The 15,419-nt window shown below is 49.1% G+C and overlaps 1 protein-coding gene across 1 annotated transcript in view; it reads right to left on the minus strand.

The window, feature by feature from the left end:
• LOC138504297 (uncharacterized) overlaps positions 1–15,419 on the minus strand; it is a 344,376-nt gene extending 328,957 nt beyond the window's left edge. The window contains exon 1 of the mRNA XM_069624699.1: positions 15,390–15,419. The gene's annotated coding sequence lies outside the window, so the exon portion shown is untranslated. The remainder of the gene's footprint in view (positions 1–15,389) is intronic.

The following is a 15,419-nucleotide window of genomic DNA, read 5'->3' on the forward strand; positions in this document are numbered from 1 at the left end:
GTCTAGACGCTTTATTAGGAGGTGCTAAAGTAAAAAGTTTTGTACAAGTAGTTTATGCAAAATGTCTCCTGCCCACAATGTCTTCAACTCTGCTCTGGCTACTTGAAGCGGGCGATACGTTTTCCTGTCCCCATCCCGTTTCTTCTGAGTCTCCCATTTGGTTACCCTCTCCCGGGTCTGTTCTCTGGGCAGAGTGTAGCTTTTTAATCGGTTCTCCCTGCAATGTGGGCTTGAGAGCCTCCCTTACCCCAGAGATGGAGACCCAACCTGTAAGATTTTCTTGAAGATACATAGTGATGTGTTTAGTGATATCTGTGCACACAGCCAAATCAGTGAGAAATGAGTCACAGTCTCCACCCCATGGACTTTCTACCTTCCAGGCTGTATCCTAAATGTATTGTGATGGGAGAATGGTCCGATACTAAAGCTACTTCTATGGTGGCTCTCGGCGTTGAGGGTAAAGGTTCCAAACACCAACCAGTTTTAAGTCAACCATCGCCCTTTTGAGGGGAGCCACCTTCGCAGACTCAGCAGGGGACCCTGGGCCCGATCCATCTATCCTCCCCTCCAATGCCACATTAAAATCTCCTCCCAACAGTAACTCCCCTTGTTGAAATTTTGTTACTTGAGGGGAAAGGTCTGTAGAACTGCTTGCTGTCGATTGGGACCATATTCTGACACCATTCCAAGGTCTTTTCCTGCCATTTGCAAAACAGCCCGTATATTTCTCCCCTTGGTGTCCTTTACCACCTTCACACGCTCCAACTGTAGGGATCGCACTATTAAGATGGAAACTCCAGCCTTGTTGGTATTTGAGGAGGCAAAATACTGATGTGGGAACCAGCATGATCTCATCCTAAATTCAACTCGGTTCAGCAAATGGGTCTCTTGAAGGGCAATGTCCGTTTTGAGCTCTACCAATTTCGATAAAACACTTCCTCTTTCCAGGCGAGTTGAGCCCCTGGAGGTTTCTGGACACTTTTACATCAGCCATCATCTACAACCATACGATACCTGGCTGGCAGTTTATTCCACACATTGAGGCCATCTTCACAAATAAAACTGGTTTACACCTGTACTTGTGACTTGCGCTCCTCCATTTAGAATGTTGCAACTCATTCCATCTCCCCATTGTACTTCATTTCCCACCCCTTTTCTGAACGTGTCCACACACCCATAATGAAAATAGAAAAGAAAAAAGTACTAAAAAGTTAAAGCAAAAACGAATACAGCCCCATAGGAGGCCTTCATCAAGCACTTGAACAAGCGCTTGTGTTCCTATCGCCCTTAAAACTGAACAAATTGCGAAATAACCAACCTGCTGCTGTCGTCACAACATCATTGGTACACAGCTCTTTGGTGTCTTAGTTTGACACCCTAGCCCTCAAAGTTGCAAAGTCGCCCTCCAAAGAGCAACAGTAAATAAGAGTTCTCTTCACCCGTTTTTCAGCCCAGTGATTCTTAATCTCTGCTCCATGGATGGCCTCCTACAGTGGCAGCTACACTTCCTTGATTTTGATTGTGTCCATATAGGTTCCAATGCCTGCTCGTCCTATACATGTATCTCCACTTCCAGGATATTAAATGTTTCAGGATCTTCAATGTTTCAACTGTTGCCCTTAGCGATGTATACTGGTGTGGAACAAGATCCGGAACGGGTAGCCCCATTATAGTGGATCCCCCTTTCAGTAAACCACGTTGTCAACAGCTTCATTTGTCTGCAGCGCTGTATCGTTCCCTGGGAGAGATCTTGAAACGGTGGTATCAATGATTCGCTGAATAATATGCGACTTTGTTCTGGCCCTTTGAAAGATAAGATTTGGTTTTTAAGAAATTGACCCATACTAAGACGTCTGTGATAAGATTTTGTCTTGTCTGAAAGTTAGAGAATACTCAGATCCAGCGTGAGATCTGCTACCTCATCTCATAGTATCTCTAGGAATAGATCACTGACGTATCCTTCCATATCTCAGTCAGACTTCTCTCGGCACACCTCTTACTGTTACTGCAGAAATGGTTTTTGATATCCTAAAGCTTTCCAGTGTGGTCATCCTTTGTTCAAGCGGATCATAGAATTGGGTCTGCTCGCAAAAGGCAGTTTCCAGATCATCCAATTTAGATTCCCTTCTGTTGCAGTGCATGAAAATTCCTGATAAGAGCTTTTAAAGGGCTCCGTAGGCGCCATTTCTTTTTGCAGTGACTGGAATAGGCGTACAAGTTCTTTAAGTGGCTGGCGGGGCTTCCTCAAGCGCCGGGACAGCTCTGATGGTGGCTTTGGATGTTTAAGCATGTCTAATAGATGCACCTCGGTTTTTCCTTCGGCGTGCTGGCCTTCATCCTGCCCATATGCAGGATATCCAAGTGGGGTGAGGATCAAGGATTTGAGACAGCGTGGGGTGGGACAGTTTCTCATATGTGATTGTTCAATGGAACCATCTAATTCCGGCCTCCCTCACTGAAGCAAACGCCTAATATGGGCTCTCACCTTGCCTTGCTCTTTCCGGCAGGGCCACTATGTATTGTGCCTTTATTGAAATTATATGTTTGTCCATCCAATCACCTATGTGTCTTCGTCTCTTTGGTGATACACTCCTGGAATAGAGTCCCTTGGCCTTCTCCATCTCCAGGGAGGCATTTAGGTATGCCTGTTTTCCAGTAACCAATTTGTCTGTCTCTTCAATCCATATGGGTTCATGGGTGCCTCTCAGCCGTTTGGTACTATGCGTCTGTTTTGCATGGGGCTCCAATAGCAGCTGCAACAGCCCTCAGTGCCTCCTAGTGTCATCTCTGAGCGGTAAATTCTGGGTGGGTTATGTAGCCACTTGTCTTTGCTTGATTCTACCCTCCATTGTACTACACCTACTGGGCTTCACTACGTTCTGAGCAGACCACTCGGTTCCTCATGTCTGACCAGGTGATGAGGGATACACCCACCAACTGATTTCCCGCTCCCGACACCCACCTCCAGCCTTAACCTGGGAGCCGGATGATGCGGTCATCTCCCGATCCTCCGCTGCGATGGTGGACTCCTGCCGCGGTAGTCCCTGCAAGACCCTGCTGGTGCCTCACTGGATGCCGAGGATACGAAGCTCAGGCGGCACCACCAGACTTGCACTCAACCGCCCCACCACTCTCTGAAGCAGGAATGAAGAGGGGATGCAGGGTGCAGGGGGGGGGACGGGGGAGGACAGTCAGTAGCTCTCAGGCACAGGTCTCCATTCAGCCAAGGACTTTACGGCTCCTTCTCGGGCAGCTCTTCTTCCCAGGTCTTTCTCCTTAACGTTGCCTTGTGATATAACATGGCCATCTTTATTTTCGAATGTCGACCCCGCGCCAAGAACAGCGGGAGCAAATAACATGATTCCGGGCACTTCTGATTCCCAAACGCAGTATACTGCGGCTCGACACCTTCCGATCATGGAATTCAACAAAAAAAAAAGCTAATTAACTATTTAAGCATACAGCTGGTTGATGAACAGCCTAGAGCTGCAGAGCCTCAAGGGAACACCTCCATTAGCGCCCCCGCCCCCCCGGAAACTTTATTTCTAATAGCGACATCCCAGTGACAGTACAACACGATGGGCTGTGCAGGGCATCCCGTTGCTGCAAATGAAGGTCCTGTGCAGTTACCACTATACTCCGGATAGACAGACTGTATGGGGGTAGGGGGGAGCAAGCGAGTGTCCCATATTTGATGCTAATAACTTGCACATGTGGGACTACTGGAGCCATTCTGGGAAGAGATCTGCCGACGACTGACATGGTGGTCAGAAGTATGGACCCCACACTGTTGCATTGCCGGTTTCATGTTTACAAACTTACACTTGGCCCAAATTTGTGAGCGAGCCTTGTCTTGACCAAGAGCTGTGTATTGTTGAGGTGGATGTCAGAGACTGCTTTCGGCCAACCACGGCTGCATGATGTGGTGTGGGCGAGTGATGTGGAACAATGCAACCTGTACAGTCCCACCTCAGATATAATTGGGGACAACTTAAAGCATATCTATTATGTGTATTTCCTGGACCCAAGGAGTGTCAAAGAAATGATTAAAAAAGAAATGCTCCAAGTACTAGGCCGTAGGCCCCCGAGCTCCAGAAGATGTGTGCGCCAAGTTCTCCACAGACCATGAGCCATGAATGTATAAGCCGTCCCCCAACCCTGAAGGGAGGAATCTGTTGTCACTACTAGATTGGGCTCCAGCTGCGAGAACTGAGCTTCCTCCACCACAGTGCTGTCAAGGAGCCACCCGTGGAGTTTGGGGTGAGTAGCGGGTGGTATGAGCAAACTGTCTGAGACAGTTTCCTGGTCCCAGGAGGACGTTAGATCAAGTTGAACGCCTCATTTGAGCCTGGCGGGTTGTACTGTCAGGACACACAATGCCATTCGCCCCAGCAAGTGTTGAAACCACTACGCTGAGGTTGAGGTGTTGAACAAGAAATGGCTGGCTGCCTTGAGGAAAGATTTCAATCTTTTGGTCTGAGCCACTGTATCCCACCAGACACCTAGAAATACCAAGTTCTCCAAGGGGTGCAGCTGCAACTTCCTTTGGTTGGGGAAAACAGTTGGTGGAGAACATCCGCCAAACTGTGGCATGAGTGGAGCGCTCCTTCAGGAGTGCTGAACCTCACCAGCTAGTGGTCCATGGGTATAGGTGGTGTTGGTCCTCCAACCAAAAACAAGCCCACCACGTTCAATTTAGTGAACATGTGAGGGACCCAATTGAGGCCAAACAGGAGCACCTTGTATTGGAAATGGTATGGAAATATTGAACTGCAGGAACTTCCAGCAAATGACATATTAGAACATATAGGAACGAGTCTCTTCGGTCTAAGGATTACATCCAGTCTCCTGCACACAGACTATGTGGGCTGGTGTTATCTTGAAGCGTTCGCGCGGGATAGAAAGGTTGAGCAAAGAAAGATCCAGGACTACCTGGGGCCCACCTGGTTGTTCTTGGGAACTTAAAAAATGATGGAATAATATCCGATACCCTTTTCTGGAGGTGGCACCGGCTCAGTCTGCATGTAACAGGTGTAAGACAGGTGACTATCTGCAGCAGCAGTGGGGAAAAGGTGGGGGGAGAAGGAAGGGGAAGTGTAAGGAAGGGATGCTATCAACAGTAAGACCGACACAAGGGACCACAGTTCAACAATGTTTGAGCTTCAACAAGGGTGTGATAAACGCCTATTTAATAATACATCTATAGATGGGAGCAAGCTACAACCATCAAAAAATAATGCAGTCCTAGTGGAGTCTCGTCAAAAAAAAGGGGCTATATTAAAACAGACTTCTTGCCAATCCTTACAACTACTTATACATAATGTGTGGTAGTGTTCATGAAAAAGAAAGAAGTGTTCACAAAATGATATGCCTCTTCCTCATGTTTTCAGCACGGGACAAGCCGGTTCACTCGAGCAGAGTACACACCCTGGCTTCTTCAGCACAAGGATACAGTTCCATTACAAGAATCTGGGCCTTCTGAGTCCAAGTCGCTTTAATTCTTGAAAGTCTTGATTCAGAGGGCTTGATGTACAAAAAAAACACAAAGTTCCTTTCCTCGTATTCTATTTGGGTGATTCAACCTGGATGCCCCTCTTACGGGCTAAGATCCCCTTTTACAATGTTCAGAGAATATTCTCTTTAAGGTGGCTCACGCTTCACCCGGGATCCCCTTGTTTCTACAATTGGTCTCCATCAGCCGGGCTCTGACCAATTTCAATTCACATTAACCCCTTCAGGGGCAACATGCTCGCCTTAGAAGCAAGACAACACTGAGCAACACAGGTTCGATCCCAGATCCACACTTCAAAACCTCTGGGTATTAATCACGTTATAAATAACATATAAACTGCCATGGGTTTTCCCCAACCAGTGCCAAGGCCTTTTTTGGTGTTTTCGTTATGTCACCATTCAATGCCTTGTAACGTTTTTGTTACATGAGATCTCTCGGCCAAATTTTGCCCCCCCCCCCACTTGTAGGCCGCCGTAACGCCACCCAGCAATCCTAGTTTGCAGTAGGGGGTGAGGGGAAAATAACCAAAAAGGGAGAAAATGTTGGGTTTTTCAAAAAATGCAAATAAAATCATGTCCAAAGAAGCCTGTAGTTTTTTCCTGGTCAGTGCTAGGAACAAATTGTTTGCGGTGCTGAATTCCCCATTTTCCAGGCTTTCAAGAACAGCTTGAGTGGAATAGGAAGGTAGACCATGTAGTTCTGGCCACGTGTTTCGGTCGGTGAGCAGAGTGGGACGTGCGAAAATTGTATTTCTTCCCACCAAATATCAAACTTTGTCCCAGATTGTGGGTAATATATTCTGGGGCAATGCGCGCAAGTCAAGACCTCTAGATTCCCATGGGTGTCTTTTCAGAAATGCATGGGGTTCCCCGTTTTCCTTGGTGGCTTTGACACCCTAGGCCCAAATCTGTAGGTTGCCCACATTAACAAAATCTGCTCTGCCTTAAAGCTTGGGGTTACCAATGTGTTAGCCTTTTCCATTTGCATCCAGGTAGGCGCACCTACGCATGTGAGGTACTGTTTTTGTCGGGACACCTGTGGCAACACAGGAAGGTAGGAGATCTGTTGGCAATGTGTTTCGGTGGGTGGACAGAGGGAAATGTCTTTGAAATTCGGTGGAAAAAACAATTGTCAGAAATTTCACTCTGGCCACCCACCGAAACACGCTGCCAACACCACAAGTCCTACCATCCCGCATTCCCACAGGTGTCCTGACAAAAACAGCACACATGTCTGCGTGCACCTACCTGGGTGCAAAGGGAAAAGGCTAAACCACTGGTAACCCCCAACAGGTTTGGGGAGACAACCTACAGATTTGGGCCTAGGGTGTCAAAGCCACAAAGGAAAACGGGGAAGCCCATGCATTTCAGAAAAGACTCATGGGAATACACGTCTGACTTGTGCGAATCATCCCAGAATTTATTACCCACAAGCCCTAGCAAAGACCCACATGGGAGACTGGTGCCCAAGGCCAGGTACGCGATTCCCAACCATCCGGGTATTGTGGCTGGTCTGCATTACAGCTTCTACCTCCGGTAAAGGACCGGGAGGGTCGCAGGCATCCAGGGAACCACTGCTGGGTTTGGGGACATTCAACCCACACTGGAGTCAGTCGCCCCAAGACCAGGGATATGAACCCCTACCATGTTGGAGTTCTTGCTGGTCTGTTACAGCTTTTCCCCCACCAGGGAGTCCCGGCAGTGTGCCAATAGCTCCCCGAAGGGAAAATCTGTAATACAGCGCAGCCAGAACTCCAGGACATTGGAGGTGATGTCCCCGGTCTTGGACATTTACCATGTGGGTGTTGTGATGCTGGAAATGCATCAGAGGTACAGGGCCTCTGAATCCTTGTCCTTTATTGCTTATTCCGATTTGTTTTCTGAGCAGGAGTTCATATGGGACTCCTGACGGTGCAGCCCTTACTGTATTTGGTTTTGTGAACAGACCCTTGGGATACCCTTATTGTAACCTTGGGTGGGAGTAAGACCCTGTACTCCTGGTGTATGTTTTTGGGCTCCTGTGTGTGGCCCACAGAGCAGGGTACGGGTGGTGGCAGCTATGTGCCAATTTGACAGGTGCCCTGCGCATCCTCCATTTTTTCATGCCCAGGCCCCGTCATTGGAATCAGTGGATTCTGGATAGGAAACAAGATGGCCCCTGTGGCCTCTTGCTTTCAATCACCTGTTACCTTACTTTTCCCAAAGTCCCAGGAAGCCCCGACTCTGTCCCTTCCAAGACTGGCTGTTGGGTGTCCAGGCCAGACTGGTTGGAGCCTTTCCAATGACTAAGTTGTGGGTACACCCATGGGGTGGGACCTTGGTGAATTGACTGACAAATACGCATTTCTTGTTGTGGGTGTCTAGTATCTGGTGTTTGACACAATGACTGAGACAGTCCTGCCCGAAACTGGTGTGAATGCAGTGTGTAGTGCTGAATGGCAGAGTGCCTGTTCGAAACCACATTCTGTTTTGTGAGTGTCTGGATGGAGAAGAATGGCCTGAATGCACCGTGCGCCCGAAGGCTACCTGAATGCCCTTCTGAGTGTTTGGTTTTCCGAGTGACCCAGCAGCATGAATGGGAGACAGTGTATCTGGGGGCCTCTCACTGCTAGAAATGGTTCAGAAGTTGATACTTGATTCTTACTCTCGAAGCGAAGCCAGAAGAAGGTGAACCGCTGGTCCCTTCCGTGTAATCCCAAAGCTGCTGTCTCTTCAAGAACTGATCCAAGAGAGGACCTGGTAAGGAGACCTCTCCCTGAGCTATGATGGACCATTGTGCACCAGCTGATCTTTGCCAAAGCTCCATGGTAGACAGACCTATGAAAGGCTGCTGACCAGAGAAGGGGACCGCCGAGGAGAACTAAGAAAAGCACTGGACAGCTGTCCGCCTTTGACTACCGCCATCGCCGAACACAGCCGCCGTGCACCCTTTGTCTAACATTTGATCCAAGGACTCCCTTGTTCATCACAGTCAACAGTTTTCATCCTGCAGGAGAAAGTAGAGGTAGTCAACGACCGAGTAGAATGTGCCGGTGTGTTTCCCTCCATCCGGATACTTCAAAAGCAGATTAAGCTACTGAAGCCAGCTGTGGTCCCGTCCCATTTGCCGACGCCAGACGCCAACAATTCAGAGCCCTTGCTTGGCCAAAATTCTTCACTAACTTTGCGGCAACGAACCATCGTCAAGGTGCACCACACGCCTCCCCCTCTTGCAGGACGTTTTCGATCACTCGTCAACAAGCACAAGGACCGAAGCTGCTGCCTCAACGACAACATTCACCTGTTCTTCATCTTGGAAGTTCAACAACCCGCAACTCCTGCTTGAAAGGGAGCACACTCAAAAAGGGCCTGTCAATTCCCAGACGAATAACTTAGAACTGTACAACACAAGGTACATTTGGGTTGCAGAACTGTAGAAGATAAGACTAATAGACAATATATGGGCTGGGCTTGTAGTTCATTTACAGGTTGCCCATGTTTGAGGGGGATCCTCATACAGAAATGTCTGGTTGGTAGGGACTCAGTTTTCTGCCAATTGTCTAACCAACTTGTCTCACTCGTAAGTCTATGGTTGATAGCATACGAATCAACACAGCAAAACGATATTTAAACTGAGTACAGTTGAAGCTTTTTAATGGAATCAGAGTAATCGTGGTACCACCTAGAATTGTATATATGGAACAAGTTACTTACCTGTAACTGTTCTCCAACATGGGTCTGGCATGGATTCACATGCTCATGAATATTCTGTAGTCAGGCTGGGAATCCTCGGTAAAGAAAAAAAATCAGTTTTGTTTCTGAAAGGTCTTTCTACCAATAACTGGTCTCTGGGTCATACTGCCCCCAGCCAATGACTGCCCTCCACCTAAGCCCCTCCTCAGGCAGCCATCTTCAGATTTGGTGACACGTAAAGTGGCAGTAGGACCAAGAGAAGAGCCGCAGAGGAGTAGGCGGGAGGGCTTGTATGTGAATCCATGCCAGACCCATGCAGGAGAACAACAGTTACAGGTAAGTAACTTGTTCCTTCTCCAGCATGGGGACTGCCATGGATTCACATGCTCATGAATGAATAATACATAGCAGTACACATGCAACCACGGGAGGTGGCAAGGCTCAACATTAAACATCTCTTACCTCCTCACCAGGCACCCCTTCAAGTGAACAGGTTGCACAGCAGTGCTTGGCCAACTCTGGACTCCTCCCTGGAATCCCGGTCGACACAGAATTTTCTGAAGGTATGCGTCGACCTCCACGACGCAGCCCTGCAGATGTCCAGCAGGGGCACACCAGACAGGAACACCATAGTTGCAGCGATCGCTCTGGTCGAGTGGGCTCTCGGGCAGCCAGGCAACGGTCCGTTTGCCAACCAGTGACAGTCCATGATGCAGCTGGAGCCATCTGGAAATGGAAGCCTTGGAGAGGGCTTTTCCTTGGCTCAGAGGGCCAAAGTTCACAAACAGCTGTGATGTCTTCTGAAAACTCTGTAGGCCATGTAGAACGTCAGGCTCTAGTCCCATCCAGTGAGTGCAAAGTCCTCTCAGCCAGCGAAGGAGACGGGAAGAAAACAGGCAACACCAAGGGCTCGTTGAGATGGAAGTCCAACGGTACCTTGGGCATGAAAGAGGGGTGCATCCTTAGCACTACCCGCATCTCGGGAATGTCAGATACAGAGGCTTACAGGAGAGGGCCTGGATATATCTCCCATTCGTCGTGCGGAGGTGATGGCCACAAGAAACGCTGTCTTCCATAATAGGAATTTCAGCGTTGTCGAATGCAAAGGCTCGCATGGCAGGCCCATGAGCCTGGTCAGCACCACATTGAGCTCCCACGCCAGGACCAGAGCCTTCACCGGTGGGAACGAGCGTAAGTCCTTTCATGAACTCCCTCACCAGGCGGTGAGACCACAGTGACGACCGCCCCCGAGTTCTGGTGTAGCGGGAGATAGCTGCCAGATTTTTGATCGACGCATGCACCAGCCCCTCCTTGGCCAGCAACAACAAGTACGGCAGCACTTGAGGGGCTGCAATCCGTAGATGGTTGATCTGTGCACAGCAACAGACAGAGAACCTCTTCCATTTATAAGAGCCGAGGAAGCCCTGAACTTGGCAAGTACCTCCTTGCAGTCTGCTGGGATATCATAGCCCCTGAACTCTAATGCTGCAGGAGCCAGGCCTGCAAGTTCAGCGATCCTGGGTCCTGATGCAGGATCGTGCCTCCTTTCCTGGCGAGAAGATCCGAGTCCGTCAGCAGCTTGACTGAAGGGTATGCCAACATGTCCAGAAGGTCCGGGAACCATGTGTCTCGGCCATGCCGGTGAGACGAGGATCATCCTGCACCAGGACAGTCAGTTGACTGATGAGTCGCAGAAGCAATGGTGGGAGAACACAGACTAACAGGACGTCCCAGGGGAAGGAGAATGCATCCCCCAAGCTCCCCAGCTGGGAAACCTGCTGGCGAACCTCCGGCACTTGGTGTTCGCCGCCGTCACGAACAGATCGATCTGGGGATTGTCCCATCATCTGAATAGGAGATCTACTTCATCTTGCCGAAGCTCCCTCTCGTGGCAAGAGCACAGCTCCCTGCTGAGTGAGTCAGCAACAGTGTTCTTCACTCCTGCCAGGTGAAAGGGTACCAGGAACATCCTCTGGGCGACAGTCCAGTGTCATAGATCCTGCACTTTCTTGGAGAGAGAAGGGGATCTGGTTGCCCCCCTGCTTCCGAATGTAGAACATCATGGTGGTGTTGTCGGTGAAGACCTGCACCACCTTGCCCTTGAGGCCCAGAGATCCAGGAAGTTTTACAACAACTTCTCCTCCAGGAGCCAAAGGCATCTTGCATGGAGATTTGCAGTGTGTGCGTCCCATCCCCGGGAGGTGTCAGTTGTCACAGTCCCCTGATGCGCTGGGGTCTTGAATCTGTGCCTACCGCTAGCTGCGTACGGATGCCCCACTACCAAATCACTAGACGAAATGTCTTGAGGGCGATCTTGTTCTCGAAGCTTCCCAAGACTTGTATCCAACGGGCATCAAGGAACTGCTGCAGCGTCCACATCTGCAGCCTGCACAGCTGAACAAGGTAGATGCATACATCATGCCGAGCAGGTACTTGCTGGAACTCACCCTGGCAACTTCCATGGTCCAGGGACGGCTGCGCTCTGAGACACTTCGGTGCAGTCTCGGGAACCCGGTATTTATTCTCGTACCGGTCTCTTCGCTGGGGTCGAGGACTGCTTCAGGAGGGACAGCCCTTTGTCCCAAATGTCGTCCAACAGCGGGATCGAGAGCACGGTCTTCCTCTTGGCCTCTCGTTGATAATGGAATCCCTCCTTTTCCCTCGGGGTTGAGCTCAAACAGCTCTGAGGCCCTAGAGATCATGGCGTGGAAGGAGCAAATCTCGTCGGGGGAGCCCCGAGTACCAGCGATGGGAGATCTGTTCAGTCGTCACCTGTACCAGTCATGGCTTTATCTGGCTCTGTCTCGTCCCTCGGCAGAGGGGATGGATGGTACAGTGGAGGATGGACTGGTCGTCTCTTGGCTAGTGGATCCTCTGAGGGTCCAGGCGCTGGATCGCCCGTCGGAGGCGTGGGCAGCCTTGTCCCCATCTCAGTGCACAGGATATGCAGAGCTTGTAGGATGTCCTCCGACCTGTCAGTCAGTGGTGGAGGCGGTTGCGTCCGAAGTGGCGTGGTGACTGGTTCCTCACCGCCCTGCCGTTCCTAGTCAGTCCGCCCTTCCCTCGTCAGGGTCCTTCCGTTAAGTCCTGGTTTCGACGTCCTTCCCAGGCAGTGTTGTCAGGCTTGAAAGTTCATCCTCGGAAGAGATCTCAGAGTCCAGTTGGACCACTGGAACTCCCCCTTCTCGGCCAGGAACGGTGGTCTCAGGGAGATGATCGGCATCGCCTTCACAGGAGTCTTTTTGATGGGCAGAAAAGACAATTTCCTCTGGGCGGGCAGGGGAAACTCTTGGTGGATGTCTCCTGTGAACCTGCATCCACGGCCTTCACTAGGGATGCCACCACTCCCTTGATGGAGGCTTTCACCTGGTGAACCTGGGCCTTCACGACCTTGGGCGCGTCCGAGGCCTTCACTGTGGCGGGTCAGCACCTCGCTCCCCTTGGCTCTCTCCATCGGAGTACATCCAGCCTTCTCCAGAAGCTTACCCGGGTGCACAGACTTCCTTTTCTTTGACGAGCCGGAGTGTAGGCTCGTGGTTGACTGCGTCGGTGATGCTACGCACAGCCTCGCTGCTGCGGAGCACGTACCAACTGCACTCCCAGTGCCCGCAGACTCGCTGTGCTTTGCCTTCTGTTGGGCCCACATCACCGGACCACCCTCAAACGTCTTAGAAGACCGCTCAGATTTCCTTTTGGGAGAAGTATGTTGCCGGGGCTCACCTGCCGCCAGCTTCTTTGTCTCCACCCACTCAGCGGGCCGTTTGCGATGGTCCTTCATGGTGTGGGCGGACATGTCCTTGCATAACGCACCGGCCTCCATGTGCGATTTGTTTGAGTAAAGGCACCAGGAATGCCCATCCTCCAGGAAAACGTTCCGTAGGCCACATTCTGGGCAGATCCTGATCAGAGGCGGCGAGTCTCCCTTATCTTTGGTCATGTCCACACGGGGTAGGCTTCAAGAATCTTCTGGAATTCAAGCGAAGCTCGATGAAAAAAAATGCCCTTTAGGGGCGTAGAAGCTTCCGAAAAAACACCCTCATTAAACGGATGATGAATTGGTGGAGCTTGAGGCTCAATTGACTGAAAAATAGAGAAAACTTTAAAAAACCACAACTCGCAGTAAAAGCTCGAGAGATATAGCACGAGGACTCCCAACACTTGAACATGCAGTAAAATTCTGAAGATGGCTGCCAGAGGAGGAGCTTAGGTGGAGAGCAGCCATTGGCTGGAGGCAGTATGACCCAGAGACCAGTGATTGGTTATTGGTAGAAAGACAGTTCAGAAACAAAACTAACTTTTTACTGAGGAGTCCCAGCCGGACGGGGAATATTCATGAGCATGTTAATCCATGCCAGACCCCATGCTGGAGAAATTCACATTTCCCGCCAGCAGTCTATCCTAATCCCCATTCATAAAAAGGGTGACCAGGCATCCCCCAGCTAACTACAGATTACTTGCCGTCACTGGGAAGTTGTTTGCATAAGAAAGATGTTCTTTGCCTCCACCCAGACTGGTTTTCAAGCTGGTTCCTCTACTTGGTATAACATAAGGCTATTGGACACATTAATGACGCAAGGGAGGGTCTGCATTATACTTCCGGGCAGAATTTGATTTGGTGAACTACAATATATTGTGGCAAAGAATTGAAAAACCTGGGCTGCCCACATTAGCTATTGCCCATCAAAATCTGCACCATGGCACAAGGGTGGAGGTGTGCCCAAGTAACAAAGGACTTGTGTTAGCTCCGATATCTCAACAGGGGAGTCGAGCAGGGTTGTGTGCTGGCTCCTGTTTAACTTATAACTTGCAGACATACCCAGCAGACTAAGCACCATAGTCAACTGATATCAGTGATCGACAAATTACTAGTATTGTGGATGCAAATGATTTAGTCCTGTTCAATCATACGTACTTGGGGATGAAGAGGACCCTGAATGAGCTATGATGTATGCAACTGAGAAGGACTTGTCCATTTATTTAGAAAGACTAAGGTGACGTTTGTAATTAAAAAAATGAGTTTGAAAAGACGGTTAGGTACCATCATATATCGGGAGTTACCTTTACCTAGGTTTGAAGGAGTGCTCTAGGGGATTCTGCTCAGATAAGGGATGTAAAAAGCATAAAGACTGGGCAACTTGCACACCTGTATTGTATATTCGCCAGACAGCTGGGTATAGCCTAGAAAGCATTTTGACCCTCTGCAAGCAGTGTTTTTGCCCAGCAATACTTTATGGATTAGAGGTGCTGACAATGGGACATACTGCTTAGCATAGATTAGAGGGCCTATTCTGGTGAAAAATCCTAAACCTGCCTCCTTCCACCTCTACGGCGTGTCTGAACTAGAGCTAGGCTTGATTGCTGGAGTGACCCAGTCCTGAGGAACAGAGGTGAGCTATACCCTTGTACTACTCCCAAATGTCCTTTGTTAGCAAACATTGGGGAGGGGATGTTGCGATGTTATCAAGCAATTAATTTGAAGCACTAAATCTCAAATTGTTTAAAACTATAGATTGGGTCCTGCAATTTAAAAGTGAAAAGAACTGTTAAAGCAATCATGCCAAGAAAAAAAAATGGAAAAGAAAGGTCTTGCACTTAACCAAACTGCAGAAGTATATAGTGTCTATAAATTTAAGAGGGCACAACCGTATTTACTTTAATCTCCAAATCCAGCAGTGCATACTTTATTACGTACCAACTCCCCTCTCCTTGCGATGTGGTTCTCAGATAATACTGCCATTAGATCAGAGGATTTGTCGAAAATGTATGCTAACAGAATGCATGAAGTTAAGATCTGTATAATGTAGAACAGTTTGAGTGAAAATGACTATCCAAACTACTTTTTGGACCTTGCCTAGATACTAGATTGTTATTTCATATTTCATTGTACCGCATCTGGCTGCAAGTAAAGAAGCTTTTAAATTAAACTTATGAAATTCGATACACCATGGAATGAAATGCTTTAAATCAAGATTCAAAATCAATGTATATGGGAAATTTTAAGAGGGTGAATTTGTAGCGATGAACTTTTATTATGATCTATTTAATTGAATGTTTTAATTGTGAAGTTTATATGAACCAAGAAAATAAAAACAATTTACACAGATTCCAAGATGGCCGCCTGCAGGGGATAAGACATGCTGGCGGAGCTCCCGTGTCCGGGAAATGACCACCCAGTAATCGAGACACGAATTGCAGTGGGCTGGTACCTCGGCGTAGAGCTGCAAATGGGGAGCACA

This window comes from Ambystoma mexicanum, chromosome 11, assembly GCF_040938575.1.
Source record: "Ambystoma mexicanum isolate Mex_15411 chromosome 11, UKY_AmexF1_1, whole genome shotgun sequence".
In the NCBI taxonomy this organism is placed as follows: Eukaryota; Metazoa; Chordata; class Amphibia; order Caudata; family Ambystomatidae; genus Ambystoma; species Ambystoma mexicanum.